The sequence below is a fragment of the Ambystoma mexicanum genome, chromosome 5q (assembly GCF_040938575.1).
Source record: "Ambystoma mexicanum isolate Mex_15411 chromosome 5q, UKY_AmexF1_1, whole genome shotgun sequence".
Classification (NCBI taxonomy): domain Eukaryota; kingdom Metazoa; phylum Chordata; class Amphibia; order Caudata; family Ambystomatidae; genus Ambystoma; species Ambystoma mexicanum.
The window spans coordinates 432,240,244-432,259,441 of NC_090933.1; positions in this window are offsets into that span (position 1 = coordinate 432,240,244).

Genomic DNA, 19,198 nt, shown 5'->3' on the forward strand with positions numbered 1-19,198 from the left:
TTTATGGAAGATTTTCAGTTGGGCTGGGAAGATTAGACCGTATTTAACGTTCAGAGAGCGCAGCTGTCTCTTGATTTGCTCAAATTATTGCCTTGCCTTTAGCACTTCTCTTGTATAGTCTGGAAAGAGGACAATCCTGGAGCCATTGTGGGTTATCTTGCCCCTCGTGCGTGCCATTTGCAGCAATGCGTCCCAGTCCCTGTAGTTTAGAAACCTTGCCACCACCGTGCGCGGCGGGGCCCCAGGCAGAGGACGTCCGGTGGGCAGTCGGTGAGCCCGTTCTATCGAGAAGAATTTGGAAAAACTCTTTTTGTCAAACAGGTCGATAAGCCACTGCTACAGGAACAGTTCCATGCAGTCACCTTCGGCCTTCTCAGGCAAGCCTAGGATGCGTACATTGTTCCATCTCGATCTGCCCTCTCCTTCGTCTACTCTCGCTTCCAGTACCTTTAGGCGGACTGTGGTTCTATGCAGCTGCTGCTCCAGGTTCCTCAGTCCGTCCTCCTTCCCAGATATGCACTGCTCGGCTTCACCGGTGCGGGACGTTAACTTTTCAAGGTCATTACGTAGTAGCGAGACATCCACACTTATTCCATCTATTTTTTGTTCCATGGAGGCACGGGAATTGGCGATCGCCACCATAATGTCTTTCAGAGATATTGCTTCTCTTTCTTCTTCCATTGCTTCACTGTGGTCTTGCTCCACCGGCACATTTGTTGCGGCAGTGGTGAATTGGTCCATTTTGCTCTGAGTTCCCGTTTTTTTGGATTTTTCTTTTCCCATGTCAGAGGTCTTTGAGTGCGATCAGTGATTTTAGCCCGCTCTTGCCCGGATAGGGATTCTGTGCTTTGTTGTCGCCTATTACCAGCGAGTCATACTATATTGCTGCTTTACACGGGAGTTCCTGCGTATCATGTGCTGCCAATGTGTCCGGCGTCCGATGGGTTATAATCACCTTCACCTCTGTGGGGGATGTCGTAGGCTACGGTAAGGTTTATTCCAGTGCCTTATTTCCCTCCTCAGGGGCATTCGATTTTGGAGACTCTTGCAGTCGGGTGTGCACTGAGGGCCAGTTAGGGCTTGGCACTGGGGTAAGCGCTGGTTTGAGGCGCTTCCTGTCCTTCCTTGTGTAGGCTCCCCACCTACTATCGTGCGGTGGCACAGCCGTGCGCCGTGGTAGGGCGTTCGTATGAATCAGCCTGATCGCCGTGCCCGCTGCCGGAGACGCATCCACCTCCACCCGTGCCTCCTCCCACGGCTTAGGCTGGTATGCGAGGGAATTTTGTCCGTGATCACGGCCCCTTCCACCGGGGCTGTCTTCGTGTGCGCCCACTTCAGGCACGACACCTTCTCTCCCCCGGAGTGCCTGGCGGGTGAGTGGGGAGGGCGCCACTCCGCTCAGCGGGACGGGCACCGGGTCGGAGGCAAGGCGGCATGCCTTTCCCAGTCGGACTCTGCGCAGCTCTGCTCCGCGCACCGCCGTATGTTACTGTCCGCCTGCACCCACCTCACGCCAGGAGACGTCCCGGGTCCGCTCCCCACACCGCTCGTCCCCTTCGCCGGCGCCAGTTCACAATCTCGTATCTCTGCTACGCAGGCAGGCTGACATCCGCATCGCGTAGCATGGCGCCATCTTGGGAGCGCTTCCCCGGGACGTTTCGGAGAGTTCTCTGTTCCCTGGCTGCTTCACTGTTGCACTCTTCGCTACAATTTCCTCACGAAAATTCGTAGCAGCGGTCCCTCTCACCGTGGATCTGTTTAAAAATGTAGTTTGACACGGATGGCAAGTGTTTTAAGCAGGATGTATGTAGCGGGCCTGGGAGCTCGAAGGCTCATGTCTGCATCGTTCCGTAGCTGGCCACGCCCCCTAAAAAGCAACATTTTAATCAGGTCTGATATGGAAAGCTACAGTCAGGAGACCCTCCTTAGTTACACTGTTGATTATCTGAAACATCTGTGTAGAGAAAGGAATCTCTCTGTTAACGGCAAAAAGTCAGAATTCATTGAAAGGTTGTTAGAGAAACGAAGTCTGGGGAGTGGGTCTGAAATTCCTGCCCCTCCAGCAAATGTGGAAAATGTTGTTGAGGATGATAATGTTTAAGAATCAAACTCTAATGTTATTGATGAGTTATATGAGGCAGAAGAGTCTCCAAATATGGGCTCTACAGGTTCTGTACCTTCTCAGAAACCTCAACCCTTGTCCACTGAGACCCCTACAGGTCCTACACTCAGTCCTGAATTCATTGCTCTAGAAAAGATGAGGCTTGAATTGGAATTCAAACGTATTAATGCTCAAACTGAACAAAAGCATCAAGAAGTTAAGCTCAGAAAAATTGAGTTGAATCATTCCTTAGAAATTAAGAAATTGTCTATTGAAAATGCTTCTCTGCCAGAGTCTTCTAGGTCTTCCAGTCCTAAGAGACCCTGTATGCCTAAAGAAATTATTGGTATGTATGAGGCTAAGCTTGATATTTTGAATTGGTTGGCAATGTTTGGGCTAAGGGTTACAGAATGAACACTTATGAAGGTATAAGAAATCTTGTAATGTTGGAGTGAATTTATGATGCCTGCTCTCCTGAGCTCAGACAGCACTTGGCTGATTCTAAGGAGATAGATCCAAAGAAGTTAGCTAAGGCTGCTGACTTGTGGGTTGCCAACAGGGCTACTCACAAGGATTCTGGGGCAACTCAGAAGAAGGACACGGGAAATCAGCCAAAGAAAGATAACAAGGAGAATTCTAATACCATCCAACCAGAAGAGGCCCCCAAACATAACCAGGGTAAGCCCCATGGGAAACCAAATAGGGCTAGTGAATCCTCTGGTGCCCAACCAGAAGGAGGTCAGCAGAAATCGCCATTCCAGAGAGCATTTGGTAAATGCTATGTTTGTGGGTCAACTGACCATGTGAAAGGAGATCCCAGGTGCAAGGGTAAACCTGCAGGGATCAGCACTGCCTTCTTGGCCTTCTCCCCAGAGGAAGAAGTACAAATGGCTAGTGCCCACTTTCAACTATTTGCTGAAGCACCCTTGGGTCTTCAGGCAACTGTATCCTTAGAGTCCATGGGTCTGGGTAAGAAACAGAATATGGATGTGTACATCTCCATTCCAGAGAACTCTAGAGGGTATTATATTGACAGTGTTCTTGTCAATGGCCAGGATACTCCTGCCAGGAGAGACACTGGGGCCAGCAGAACAGTAGTGGATGAAAGGTTTTTCAACCCTGAGGATGTTGCTAAGGCCCGCAAAGGTGCCACTAAATTATCTGGAGGCCCTGTCCAGAATGTTCCAATTCTACCAACTCTCATTCAGTGTAATAATATGACAGTGAGGATCCCTGTCATTTCCAGAATGAGGTGCCTGGGAGAGTCCTGTTGGGGAATGATTTAAAAACTCTAGGAGTAGTATCCAGTACCCCCAGGCCTCCTAGTGAGAGAAAACAGAACCCAGCCAAATTGGCTAGAGAGGCAACCTTAAGAGACCACTCTGAGCCTGTGGGAACCTCTACAGAGAACCCCGCTGCAAGCCATGGTGTTAGTAAGTTGACCTGTAATCCAGGCACATCTGAGGCTAGTATAATAGGGAAATGGGAGACCCAACCAAGCTCCATCATTGCCCATCCAATTGTAGAGTCTTTGACCCCCCCCTGCTTCTGAGGAAGAGGTGGATATACAAATTGGACCCCTCTCTAGGCCTGTGAGAACTGGTCATTCTCAAAGCTGGTGGAAACCAGGAAAGATAGGTCTAAGGCTAAACACCTTAAGACTGTTGGATCTTCTAAAACTCCAATGTAAATCCTAGTATTAGGAGGGAAACTTATAAAATAGGTAAGGTCAGATCTCAGAGAAAGTGGCAGCTTGTACTTTGCTTGACCACAGCCCCTCCAACCAAGACACCTGAGACCCAACCTGCTCTTGCGAGAGAGGTGGTGAGGAACCATGGAGGCCCCTCTAGATCTAAGGGATTAATTTCTAACGACCCCTTGAAAAAGCCTATTGTAGGTTAGAGGTTGATACAACTTCTGAGGGACTGTTAGATCAGATCCGCTGTACATTAAAAAAGAGAGATGTACCACAGCAGGTTTGTAGGTCATATCGTTTACAAATGAAAACCACTGATACAAAGTTTCCTAGCAAAGGTTACAAAAGGTTGCTGGTGTACTCAGCAGGCCATTTAACTGACTTACAACAGGAGATCCATTCTGGTGGGGATTAGAACCTCCTGTCCCTTAGTCTGGGGGGGCAAGTGTTAGGGAGAGTTCTCCAGAATGGCTAATTTCCCTTACCTACTGAGTCCCTCAGCAGCTTTGCTGGATTTCTAGGATTACTTTTTTTCACCTGATAAGAGTGTGAGCCTTTTCTCCCATTCTTACATGTGTTTTGCTGTGTGTTTTACATGTTTGTGTTCATATAGACTGTGGAGTCTCACCTACTCCAGAGGCATCATCTTTTTACTGTGTGTCACACAGCATCTTTAATGCAGTGACACAGGGTTGTCTTTTTCAGGCTTCCCACTTTAAACTCCATTTTTTGGGACAGACTACTGTCTCCCAGAACATGTAAAGTTGCCATTGACTTTATTAGTCTTTTTAAATTCACAGACCCAGTACACACTATCTTCCATAGAGTACTGGAAAGGGTTAATAGTTATCCCTTTTTGTCTGTCTCTCATGAAACATTATTTCGTTCCCCTTTCTTTAAGATTTGGCTGGTGGCAGTAGTATCTATCATTTTTTTCCTACCGTGGACTATGAAAATTGCTGTGGTACTGTTTTAGGCCATGTTAGTAGCCTCGAACTTTAATCCGCTGGACCCCTTTTAATTGTATTTGGTTCTAGCCGGGTTTATTCGCCATTTCTTTTTGTAAAGGTCTTTCTCATGTTTTACTCTGTGTGCCAAACCAGGTTTGGTTACTTTGTTTGCTGTCCTTTGGCGGGCTTCTGCACAGAAGCCCTCCTTAGGCGCCTCAGTGTCTGGGTGGACAGGATGTGAGGGAGGGGTGTTAGGGCCCCTGCACAGGGTCTTCTTGGAGACCCAAGTTGCACTCTTGTTTAATTGGCTAGGTGACTGTCCTGCCACGACAGCCACCCTGCTGTGTGATTGACAGCCATGCTGTGCGAATGGGGGAAAACTGCATAAAAAGCAGGTCTCTGGGGCTTGGAAGGCAGAGTCGCCACTGGATCGAGAGAACCGAAGAGAAGCTGAAGGAAGAGGACTGCTGCAACTGCTGAACCTCCTGGTGAAGCCCTGCTGCAGGTCTGAATCTCCAAACTTCGACGACAGAGAAGATCTGCAAAGAATCTTCTTCCCTTGAGCTGGCGGGACCAACCAGTTCGCCAAACACCAAGCAACGCCTCCCTCCCCTGGTCGAATATGCTGTGCATCGCTGCTGTAAACCGGATAGCCAGGAGGACCGGACCCTGTTTGGGTTTTAAGGAGTGCACCTTTTATTTGTCGCTTTGCTCTAGTGCTGGTTTCTTCCCTGGGCAGTGCAGGACCCTCCAGTCTTCCTCCTTCTTGTCAGTTTGACAGGCGCTTCAGGAACCGTGAGCCTGCAGGCCCTGCCAGGAACTTCTGTCTCAGCTACAGCATTCTTCTTCTACTAAGGTACTGTTCAAATCCGGTAGTTCGTTCCGTCCGACCTCGGTGAAAGTGTTTGAAATCTTAAGCTAATCTAAGGGCTTGTCCTTCTCTACTCTTTTAAATAACGTTTGTGCCGACCAACTTCGTTTAGAACTCTTGGCAAAGACTTAACTGCAAACTACTCTGAACTGTGTGATCCTCTGCAAAGACTCTGAACCATTAACATTGGCCCAGGCCTATTGACTTGAATCCTAGCTGTAATAAGCCTTTTCTAGATTGCCCTGCCTACTTACTTGTTGGTGCTGCTTGATTTTGAATAACCTTGTCTTTCCCTCCCTTCTTAAATTGCTGGAGTGCCATTTTGCTCACACTTCATTTTGATCTTAACTTGTCCAGAATTCAAAGGGTGGGGTGTAGTGTATTAAGATTCTGATTTTCTGCTGCTTTATATTAGTGAAGTGTTTTATAACTGATGGTGTAAATAAATGTATATTCTTTTCCTCAGAAACCTGGAGTCAGTGTGTGTTTGAACCATAGCAATTGCTTTCCTTTGTGTAACTTCTGATTTTGCTCACTTTACTCTTGAGATAATTCTGGCTGCTCAGCCATTGCTACCACTTTACTGTGGAGTACAGGCTTGTACCAAAGGTGAATTTGTACTTTCACTTGTAGTCTTAATTGTGTGTGGTGTTCCCAAAGGGTACTGCATATGATTCTGCCTAACACAGATTTCTCGAAAGCGAACGGGGCTGTTGCCAGTGATTGTTCGCAAGGGAAGTGACCCCTCCTAACTGGGTACAAAAGACCACTGTAATATGCTAAGGGTGTGTACCCCAATGTAGTTCTCTGTGTGAGTACTACTGTCATGACTGTCCCATTTGTGTGCAAAAATAAAAATAACTCCTCAGAGTAATAGGGAATTTCGATAACTGGATCTGTACAAATTGCCTTTTTTAGCTCATCAAACCCTGCCTCCATTTCCTCAGTCCATTCAATTTTTTCCTTATTCGCCTGTGCCTTTTTCAGGGCCTGCAACAAGGGTATTGTGTGTGAATTATAATCAAATACCCATGCACTAACATTATGACATAGTCCTAAAAACTGTTGCATTGCTTTATCGTTTTCGGTTTTGACGTTTTCAAAATTGTCTCAGCTCTTTCAGGTGTAACTTTCTTTCCTTCATGCGAGATTAACTGACCTATGCACAACAACTCTTCCTGACAGTACTCCAATTTCTCTTTATCCACTTTATATCCTTTGTCTGCTAAAACAATCATTAGCTGAATCTCTGAACTCTTCCTCTGTCGTGCTACAGACCAAAATATCATCTACGTATTGCAGTACAAAACTTGGTAAATCGATATTGCTCAGGTCTATCTGCAGAACCCTATTAAAGATCGATGGAGACGCACAATACCCCTGTGGCAAACGTGTACTTTTCAGCTTCGTCTGATGGAACGTAAATGACGTAAGACCTTGGGAATCTTTATGCAGCGGGATTGAGAAAAAACATTTTCAAGTCAATCACCATGAAATATTGCGCTCCGGGGGAATGCTGCATAACATCGTCACAGGATTCGGAACTAGAGGAAACTCGGCCTCTACAATCTTGTTAATTGGTCTTATGTCCTGGATTAAACGCCATGACCCACCATTTCATTTTTTGATAGGGTACATTGTGGTATTACATGGTGACTCTGACATCACTAAGATGCCTTGATCCATCATGGACGATATAGTCTTAAAAATACCCTCATCTACCTGTGAAGACATGGGATACTGCCTTGCTCAAGGTAAAATTGCTCCTGGCTTCAATTTCATTTTGACTTCTCCAATCCCCTTCAACAGCCCTACGTCATAGGGTCCCGTAGACCATAAAGACATTTCCACTTTCTCCATATCTTCATCAAAAAATGCGGGACTCTGCCGCACTATCATCATCTTTTGTGGAATCTCTCGTCTTTCTGTTCTGATCCTATACGTAATGCTAATTTTGAACACTACTTCGTCATCTGACGGGTCATCTTTAAGCATATCCTCATCAGTGACATCAGTCAGTCTATATAATAATAATAATAATTTTGCATTTTTATAGCGCTACAAACGCTCAGACATCTGAGCGCTGCTTATTATTACCCACAGTGTGTGGTGCACATTCATTGACCTTGGAAGGATGAAAGTCTGAGTTCGGCCCTGCCGGGAGGTCCTGCACAGATGTCAAAGCGAGCGCTCCACTCGCTGTGCTATCTGACTGGCTATCCATATAGCAATCACTGTTGACTATGGCCTGCCTTCATCGTCAAATCCTTCGAGCATGGCCATTCCCCTCGTACTATGGCTGCCTGTAATTCTAAGGGACATGATGCTGAACAAGACGCTGTACACAAGTGTCACAACCCCATTGAATATGTGTTTGTAGATAGTGTTGTGTACACCATCTTGTTCAGTATCCCCGAACCTACTACAGTCCTGGGCAGCACCTCGTAAAAATTCTTTGTTCTCATTTACCTGTATTTTGTACTTGTGCATCACTTTGGAAATTGTACCTCGTAAATAGAGAGGTCGATACTCACCTGTATTTCCTGTGTTTAAACAACATCTGTCCGTACACTTTCGTGCTTATCGAAAGTCATGTAAACATTTAACTTTGTCATCTCTGCAAAATTGTTTTGGAGGCAAAATAAAATAGTTTCCAAACCAGATAGCTGTCTACGGATCTCCCACCATGATTTCTAGTATTTTATTTGCAGGTACCCTCCAGGGCATATCAGGACTCCACCAGGCGCCCTCTATTTATCTATTGTGGGTAAATACTTATTCCTGTACCTGTGAAAGGGTTCCCACCCTCAATAGTGACACCCCCTACACTAGGGGTCAATAGCTCTCCTGTGTTTATGCTCTGCTGTATTTGCATGGGTGCGTGCTGTGACTGCCCTTGTGGCAGATTCAATGGTGTTTGCTGTGGTTTCAAAGCCTGTTGTATTTTTGGTAATTGTGCTTGATACACTGTCTGATCTTGGGCAAACCCGTCTCTGCTTTGTGGGCTATATGCTGGAGGATAATCTGTCCCCCCTCTTAAGAATTGCCCATTGTGTACATACCCTTGGCTCCCACATGATCCCGTAATGTGTCCTGTCATTCCACATATCCAACACACAGGAGGAGGTCTTCTAATTTGCCCTCCCTGCATGCCTTGATTATCATTCTGCACATTATGAAAACCACCCTGGTTATTTTGAAAGCCTCCTTCTATAGCATATTTTGACAGCTTCTTCTGCAATAGTTTCACTTCCTCAAGCTTCCTAGCATCTTCTCTCTTTCGATTTTTCTCTTGCAACAGCCGACAATGATGCCCAATGGTCAGATGTATTTCTGGCCATGGCTTTACCCCCATACACACCAGCTTCTGTAGCTGTCTCTGTACCTGGTCTGGCAGTCCCTGACATAGAATATGATAGAATACTGGTATTGATTTCCCCCACAGCTCTCAAGGTTCCAAAGAACACTGCTCTTGAATATTCTGAATATAAGCAAGTGGATCCTCGCCTTCCTGTATCTTACGTGCCATAATTGCGCCCATATCTGACGTATCAGGATATTGTACTGTACGCACTTTCCAGGCTGCTGCTCTACAATTATTAAATGGTGCTCCATCATGTGCTGTGTTCTGTGCTGTGACACTTGAGTATCCTGCTCTCGTCCAAATGTCATCAGCCCTTTCCCCCCAGAATTGCTGCAAGAAACCCTTAATGTCCGCTATACCTAACGTGTTTCCTCCTGTCATTTCGTCCAATTCATATATCCATTTCTCTGCCCCAACATTAAACTGGGCAATTTACATATTAAATTGTCTTTATCCATATGGGGCCATGGGATATACTGCGGTCTGGCCCCTCCTTTTTCTAACAAGGGAAATTGAGAAATCCCAAAATCGGAATAGGCTTCCATCGTCTGCCTATCCATAGAAGGGACAATGGTTCCTGATTGCCTTCTTCCTGGTAATGACCTCAGTCTGCTCACATAGGGATGCGAGTCCCCACTCTCACTAAGAGATCGCTTTTTAGGTCATTCTGACCACGCCATAGCCTCTGGTGTCCTTTCTTTAGGTAGGTCCAAATCAGACCACTTTACTTCCTTGTCTGTCTGAAAACATCCCTCAGGACTGCACTCACCAACACCCTCCTTCCCATGGAAGGTTTATCTTTTTGTCTGACACATCTTGTCCCCAACTAGTATGGCTGTCATCTTTCTCATCTCTGTTTAGAGTCAGCCTGTTCAAAGACAAGGCTCTATGCTTGAGACTAAACAGGCCTCCATCCTGGCCTTGTGACTGGGCAATTTCAGATCGATCGTCTTTCCCTTTATTTCTCAATTCACTTTTTGCCCTCATCTCGTGATGAGCCTTTTCGATTCTGTCTCCGATATTTCCAATCTCAAAATTCTCCTCTAGGTTTACTCTAGAGGGTCCTGGCATCGGTTCTTGTGATGGGACAAACTCCTCTATGTCCTCCCATAATACTACTGGACTCGGTTCCATTAGCCCTCTTTCAATGCGATCAATATTGTGTGCTCTCTGTCTTCTTGTTCGTTCCATTTCCTCATCAAATTCTCTTTGTTTCTTTGCTTCCTCCCTAACCCTTTCTTCTTCCTGTCTTTCGTTTCCCTTCTCTCATTTGCCCTGCACAATTCTTCATCTCTGTGTCTTTGCATTCTTTTATCTCTTAAAGTCTGTTCTTCCTCTTCTTCTCTTTTCTTTTCTAGCCTGTCTTGTTCTCTGATTGCTCTCTGCCTATTGTCATATTTTCTTTGCTTTTCTGCTCTCTCCTTCTTTCTTTACTGTTCTTCCTGATACGTTTTTTTATTCCGTCTTTATCTACTCTTTCTTTTATATTCATCTGTTTCAATCGTTTCTCTCGTTCCCTGTCTTTTTTATCTTGCTCATCTTGATATGCCCCTTGCTGTACTTCCTAATTGCTCTTCCCATCTAGTTTGAGCAATATCTGACCACCCATCCATTCGTTCTGCATGAGTGCTACCTCATCAGCTTTGTCTTTTTCTCCCTTACATCCTTAATTTCCCGTTCTATATCTAAGGTCACATTTGTTTGTTCACTTTTCTCTTTGTCCCGTGGGACTTTAGAGATCACCTCTTTCGCTATAGTTCACTATGGACTCTCGTCACTGCTATATGCATGCAGCTCATGTATCGGATAACTGTATTCTATTGCTGCCTTAAGCTCTCTTAATGGATACAATCTTTCATCTTTTGCACCATCGCCATTTACTTCAGGCGCGATAAGGGGAGCTGAAGGCTCAACACCCCCCTCTTTACACTGGTTAAGCATTCAGTCATCAGGAGGCGGGTCTTCCTGTTCCTCCAAATACATTGTCCAAAGCTCTAGGCTAGCTAACCTCTTTTCCACTTTATTTCCCGTCTATGCAGCGTGCAATATGTGATCATGTGTTGCAAAACTGCCTTTGACAGTGATCCCCCTTGTGGCCATACCATGAGCATTTTATCTGACGTGCCCTTAACTCATTCTGCAATATATTGCTTAAGCTTGGGTGCATGTTTTGACAGCTGTTTACACAGGTGCATGAGCGGAGTAACCTCCTCCATTATGACAAGTCAAAATCGCCTGTTGATACTTACCGTTATTTTACACGGAAAATACTTTTCAGAAAAACAATATAAACTGAGCGTGCACCTATCGTCACTGCTCCAAACCTCTATGTCTCACTTCACTTCAATCTACCTATTCATTCAATATCATAAATAATTAAATAAATAAATAATCTGCTCTCAACCTTTTATCACAATCTATTACTTGTCGCTCTTTGACATTTCATCATTTCCTTAATACATACAATACATACAATAAACAAACAGACAAACTGGCCGGCCCCAACATATATCTCTTCTCAGCACTGCTCGCTGCATATTCTCACCCACAAAATGACTCCAATCAGAGTGTAAGTTATTTTCTTTAGCAAACCTTGTTCGCTCAAAGTCTAGGTATATACACTTGGATTTTAAAATAACTTCTTCTAGATGTCCCTGGATGTAGGATTCATGGGCTTAATTTATGATGCTCCTTGTCCTCTATATATACCTCTGTATGACGCTCCTCATCGTTCACTAAATACCCCACCAACCGGCTGTTACTTTCTTCCCATTATCACTTTCCCCACTTAATATGCATACATCGTTTTTTGCCACCTTTCTTATTCTACTCACCATTTGCTTATCAGCTCCTGACCCTCGGGATCGTCTCCTCCTCAACCGGCCACCGTTGCCTTTGGTCTTCTCAGCTGCCTGTAGAAATCGGGAGGGGAATTCTGTGTTGTCTTGCAAGAACTTATTTTTCGCTATCAACAGGAAGCCTTGCGATCCTCCAGCTAAATGGTAGCTGACATCTGATATTCCGAGACCCTTAAAAGCCTACTGGTCGATGGGTCTTTAACCATCCTACCTCTGCTACCTCGTGAAACTATAGACTTGGGCCCTTTAAGACGAGGTAGCAATACTTAGAGATGGATGGGGATGCAGAACTTACTCATACATCAATAATCAAACCGACTAAGGAAGTTGGCAAAACATAGAACTGTTTTATTTATTTGCAATTATCTAAAACAGGGAGTTACAACGGGCATCAACGGGTGTCGCATAGTACAAGCTCTCGATGAATTTAATACAAAACACAACTTTTATAGTCAAAATTCATCATCATTGACATCACACTATGTGGCAAACTACAAAAACCTACTTAGGGATGTGATAGTCTTACAGGGATCATTGAGCTTCTAACATCATGTGGACAACTAAGCCCTCCTCTAGTGCAAGTCATCTTCATCATCACAAAATACACAATGATACATTGGTTATACAAACTGTAGGGCTCTCTGTTACGTGACCCTCTACTATTGGTTGGCACGCTTGAACCCTACTGGAATATTCCACACACCAGCAGCACACAGAATGGTACCCAAGGTATTTGGGGGGGTTGTGAACCCCCCAACTTTTTGCTGATGTTTAACACCATAAAATGACTCTACCAGAGGAGCCGAGCCATCTGCTGCACTCCTCTGGGCTTTTTGCTCCCTTCTTATGGGTAAACTGCCATGCTCTTAAAGAAAGTCAGTACTGGGAGACTTTGTTTCCCTTAGTCCTTTCCAATGTTGCAACTTTTCTGCAACATGTAACAAGTGTACAATGAACATTCGAGTACAGTACACTTGGGGCTATTAGTCATTTCAAAAGGCTCTAGATACACTCAAAAGATTTTTTTAGGAGAAGTGCAGATGTGCCTTGGACAGGGCTGGTGCAGCTTATCATTTTGTATATTTTTAACCCTTTCCTGCCAGGTAAACCGCGATTACCGCGTTTGGCATGAATAGGTGGCCTGGCTCCAAAATGGCAATGCCACAAGGTTCTTTGTACTGTCCTTTGGCCATGTTGCCCCTTCACCTTCCCCAGGTCGAGCTGACCCAGGTCAGTCCTTATTTGGGCATGCATTCTCCTGCCAAATGCTAAGCTTTTGAGGGATTCTGCATGCCTTGTGTGTGTGCCTCCAGGATGTGGGCTGGAACGTCTGGTTCCAATACACATCTTGGGTGCCAGAGAGTCTGGAGTGCTGTGAATGCCTGGGACCACTGGGGTCCGTGATTGGTCCACGTATGGTATGCCTGTATGTGAGCAGATCTCCCATTGGGTCCTCTTCGTTTTGGCACAAAGCAGATTCTGGATAAGAGAAGGCCCCAAACACCCATACCATGACGATCTCTGGAGTTCTCACTGAACGAAGGATAGGATCGAAGTATCCTGAAACTAAGAAGCCGAGTCGAGGAACCGCTGGTGACCCGCTGGAAGGTTTGGCACCCTGAGCCCACTGTCATCCCATGGGACCCCTCTGCATCTGGTCATCCTAGAAGGTCTGCGAAGATGCTTTGACCCATTGGAATAGTGGGACCAACTATGCTCGGCACCTTCAACAAATCCTGCAAGTAAGTCTTCTCGGAAGTATCCCTGGGCCAACCAGTGGGGTGACCAGTTTACACAGACTCTTTGCCCTGATACTACCGCAGTTTTGAGCAGGCCCTTGAAAATTGGTACGTCGCTAGCTCTGTGTTCACGGAACTCTCACACCGAATTGCATACACTTGGCATTCCCAGGTCGGGAGTAAAGTGAGTGCGCCCGAACCGGAATATACGCAGTTGCCGTGTTGCCCAGCCGTGGTGATGACCTTTGCAGGTTTGCTGCATTTGTGCTCTTCTCGCTCCTGAAGCCTGCTGCAGTGAACTGGCATGATCAATCCACCAAGAGCAGAGAAATCGCCACTGTCCTGTTTGGAAATCATCGCTTTATCTTCGTCGCTGAAAGCCGCAGAGCCACCAAATTGTCACACTTGAACCTGCAAGCGAAGTGGACTTGACTGCCGAAGTTTGGTCTGGAGTGTGCCGGGGTCGGTGAGTAATCGCAACCCTAACCGGTGGCCCCTAGTGCCTCCATCCATTTTTATGCACGAGTGGCCCCTGGGGGCCCCTCTCCGTTCCACTGCTGGTGCGAACTAGCAGACTATTCACAACTGTTGGAATCGACTCGGCCCTCAAGTTGAGACCCTCCTCGAATAGTGGGAACCTATTCTTCATCATCTCACCCACCTTCCTGAGTTGCTACAGACCCTTGAAGAGACCCCGTTTTGCCCATTTGAACTGCCGCGTGTGCTGGCATTGCATGTACATTTGAGCTTTAGGCTCCACTCTTCTTAGGGATTGGACTGCCTCTTAGTTAGCAGTGTTTTGGATGCAGAAGGGACTAAAGACTATTTGCACTGCCTGATTCCTTCCCCTTTTAGGTTGTGGACCCATTTTTTGCATTAACCCTTTAGACCCAATGGTCTTGTATATATGTATTTAGATAGGATTGCGTTGGCTTAATTGTATTGCTGTGATTTGATTTGTGTGTTGAAACTCATTGGCCTTGAAATAAATGTATATATATTTTTAATATATATTCACCTGACTGGGAGTGATTTGTAAGTGTCCTTTATTCTGTGTGCTCATTGAGGTCTTTCAGTCACCCTCACCCCTCCTGAGACCTAGGGCCTCATCACAAGGTTGGCGCTCCGGTAAGAACGGCACCGGTAAGGCAATACCGGCATCCATTACCGGGCCGGTGTATCATGACCCTAGATGCCGTTGCTACCGGCATCGGCAAGGACCCGCTGTGGCCGTGCACCACCGTACCGGCACGCGGGCACGCGCGCATATGGGGAGGCCTTAATACTGGCATGCCGCAAAGAAGGGGAGACCACGAGTCACACGTACAAGTACATACCGGCATCGAGATGCCTGTAAGAAGGGCCACCATGATGCCGGCAATACCGGCATCGCGGACCACCCGTAAACAGCAAACTGCTGTGTAACCAAGTGCCACAGGTGCACTCAATCAGCACAGGTGGAGGCAATGGAGTCAGGGTCAGCACAAAAGGAGCACACCCACACACCACACCCCCATCCAAGGCAAAATGCTACCACTTGTACTTGCCATACTGGGCCTGGAGGACATGCCTGCACTGCTACTCCTTGAGCAGGCAGTACAACAGGAAACACAGAGGAGACGCCGGATGAGAAGGAGGGTGAGACATGCCCAGCAAATACCACCAGTGCAGGCAGTCGCTCCCCGCAGACAGCCAACAATCCAACGTATAAGGTCCAATCCATTTGACTTAACCCCAGCACAGATCCACACCCTGTACCGCCGGGACAGAGACACCATCACCAACATAGTGGAATTAATACAGGACGACTTGGTCAGCCTGATCAACATCCGCACAGCCATCCCCCCTTTGCTGAAGGTGGCATCTGTGCTCCACTTCCTGGCCACAGGCACTTATCAACACACAGTGGGCCAAATGTATGGCATGTCCCAATCATGCTTCTCTGTTGTGTTAAACCAAGTTCTGGATGCACTACTGAAGCACGCAAATGCCTACATATCCTTACCAAGGACACCACAGGAGGCAAATGCCACCAAAATAGCATTCCATGCACTGGCAGGCATGCCCAATGTAATTGGTGCCCTCGACTGTACCCATGTAGAGTTGGTAGTCCCACATGCCGTGGAGGCGGTCTACCGCAATCGGAAGCTATACCATTCCATCAATGTGCAGATGGTGTGTGATGCCAGCCAGATAATAACACACTGCTGTGCCAGATACCCAGGATCCACGCATGATGCCATGGTGCTGCGGAACTCCTCACTACCCCGCTACATGGAAGGAGACGTTGTACGAAGTGGCTGGCTGTTGGGTGAGTCTGCCCTCTGGGCCATGGGGGCAGATGGATTGGGGGGAGGTACATGCATATGCTAGGGGAATGCCCTCTGGGCCATGGGGGCAGATGGATTGGGGGGGAGGTACATGCATATGCTAGGGGAATGCCCTCTGGGCCATGGGGGCCGATGGATTGGGGGGGGGTACATGCATATGCTAGGGGAATGCCCTCTGGGCTATGGGGGCAGATGGATTGGGGGGAATGGTAGTTTCTTAAGTCATCCGCAGACACACAGCCCTCACATATGCATGCAAAATGCCCCTAGCCAAGACATACATTCCCTGGTGCTTTAAAATCCTAGGACCCTAGGTCGTGTATGTCACAAAAGGCTCCCTCTATGGATTGGCATGCAGTGTACAGTGCTGACAGTCATGTGGGTGTGCCTGCCAATGACGAGATAGTGCATATGACCTTGAATGATGTACAGGCTGAGCACACCTGTCAACTGAGCCTCATCCTAACATATACCTCCTTCTGCTCCCATGTAGGTGATGCTGGATATCCCCTGAAGCCGTGGCTACTCACCCCTGTCAGGAACCCGCAGAACAGGCACGAGGAGGACTTCAATCGTGCACATACACGTACACGTGTGGTCATTGAGCAGACGTTTGCCCTTTTGAAAGCACGGTTTCGCTGCATCAGCAGGTCCGGAGGGGCACTCATATACGGGCCTGAGAAGGTGGGCAAGATCATCACGGCATGTGTAATGCTACATAACATGTGCATCCGGCGGAACATACCCCTGCCACCTGACGTGGAGCTGCCACCAGCTGGTGAAGTAGAAGGAGAGGAAGGAGTAGAAGTAGGACATAGGCCAGGACGTGAAACTCGTGAGGGTCGCGCAGTGCGCCAAATGGTCATAGACCAATCATTCTGATGTACTTTGATGCAGAGGGTGCCATGTGTTGTGAACTGTGGGCACTGGGTGTGTGGGCACATGTGCGCAAATCACCATGAAGCAATAAATTGACATGCAATAAATCAGCAATGTCCACTCATGTGATGTTTGTTACACAACTGGTGTATTCGTGAGGAATTAAGTACAACATGATACAACAATCCACACCCCCACCACTCCTCCACCCACCCCCAACCTACTCCCATTCCCCCAAACACCCCAGTATTACACACTACACCCACCACCACCCCTCCACCCACCCCCAACCTACTCACATTCCCCCCAAACACCCCAGTACTACACACTACACCCACCACCACCCCTCCACCCACCCCCTAACACCCAAAGTCAACTATGGCATGACATGTGTCTGCATGTATGCCCAAAGGGATTATGCAGGGTGGCCCTGCTACTGATGAGCCCCCTTGGGAGTTGGGGGTTGGATGTCTGTGTGGCGCGAACTCCGCAGGGACATGCGCACAGGGCTGGTCTGCCTCGAGCCCGATGGCATGGATGATGCGGATGACCCGGATAGTTGTGATCCAAGGGGCCGGGTTTGCCATTGGTCCATGCGGTCAGCAATCCTGGTGAGGATCTGAGCCAAGGCATTGAAGCCATCACGCACTTGCTGTGCATTTGAGTTAATGGCCTGGATAACGGACGCGGTGCTGTCCTGGATAATACAGCGTGTTGTCTCCCCTTCAGCAAGGTACTGCTGCACATAGCCTTGCATCACCTCCTGCCGGGCCTTCATCCTGGAGAGACGTCCCTCAAGGTCCCGTATGGCAGTGTGGGTTGTGGTTGGTGGGTGATGTGGTGGTACAGCATGGATCATGGGGCTGTGCATGGCCGGAGACCACTGTCCATGGCTGCCCTGGTCGGATGTGTCCCGCTGAGGTGTGTCCTGTGGGGTGGCCTGCAGGCTTGGTGTGTGCACTACAGGCTCTGAGTGGACAAGTCCTGCATCGCCCTCATTGTCCGGCCCAGCTACCTCTTCAACACTATGATCAGCCGATGCAGCCATCTCCCCAATTGTGCTGGCAGCAGCAGAATGTGTGTCATCCTCCATGCCTGCTGTGTCCACAGCCAGTGTGGATGGTGTGACCACGGATGCAGGTGCAGGTGTCAGCTCTTCCTGTGTACTTGTCTGTGGTGCTTTTTTTGCACCGGTTCTTGGCCCGCTTCCCGCATGGCCCATCCTTGGTCCACTTGAGGTTGATGGACCTACGCCATCAGATTGCCTCCTAGGCATTTTGGCTGATGTTGTGCATTGTGCACTCCCTTGCGCTTCATCACTGTCAGCATCCGTACCTGTGGGGGACAGAGAGTGGCAGGATATCAGTGATTTTTCCGCTTGCATTGTGCATGCATTAGTCATTGGACATGTGGCGCCATCTGATCAGTTGCATTCGTGCATTTGTAGGGGACTGTGTACATGCAATGTTGAAGAGTGGATTCTGATAGCGTAGTCGTGTCCACATGTACACATTGTTGGGTGCAGTTGCACATTGATGTGTTTTGGGAGGGTCGTCCTGGGTGGCACATGCCCATGATATGTGTCTTGTGGGTGTATTCGTGTATGACCGCAACATGCATTGGGATGGGATGGTGGTAGACCCAGAATGCGTACATGGATATGTGTAGGTGTGCATGATGGCCCATTTGTTGGTTGGTGTAGCAGCCACAATTGGGGGAGGGTGATTATGATGATTTTTACTGTTTCAGTAGGGACACTCACCTTCATCTGCCGATGTTGGCACGCCAAACTCTGCTTCACCGACTCCTTCGATGGACTCCACGTCTATGATGGAGCTGCAGGTCTCCTCCCATCTGGCCAATTCCAGTGGGGAGTGTGGTCCTCCTCCTGTTGCCAGGCCCTGGCTCCGATTAGCTGACAATATGTGCCGGACTCTCAGCCTGAGGTCGTCCCAATGTTTTTTGCAATCACGCACTGTGCGTGCGGTGGTGCCAACTGCACTTACTTTCTGGGCAACTTCTTCCCAGATGGCCTTTTTCCTGAGCTGGGCTGGACACCTGAGGTTGTTGCAGAACACCACTTCTGCATTTGCCACAAGGGTGTCGGCCAACATGTTCAGCTCATCGCATGTAAAATGTGGTTTGCGCAGGCGGGCCGTGCCTCTCTGGGTGGTCTTCGACATGTTGTCAGTGGTGGCCTGTGAGTTGGGGTGTAGAGGGTCCTGTAGGTGGAGGATGGCAATGGATTGTGTTTTTAAAGATGGCCGCCATGGCATTTCCCGTTCCGGCGCAATGACGTTACTTCTGGGTCCGGTATTGACGCGCTCGTTATTTGCACTATCTTAATAACGGTAACGGTATTTAGGGGTTGCCAAGGGCGGAGCCGTTCTGTGCGTATTGGTCGATGCCG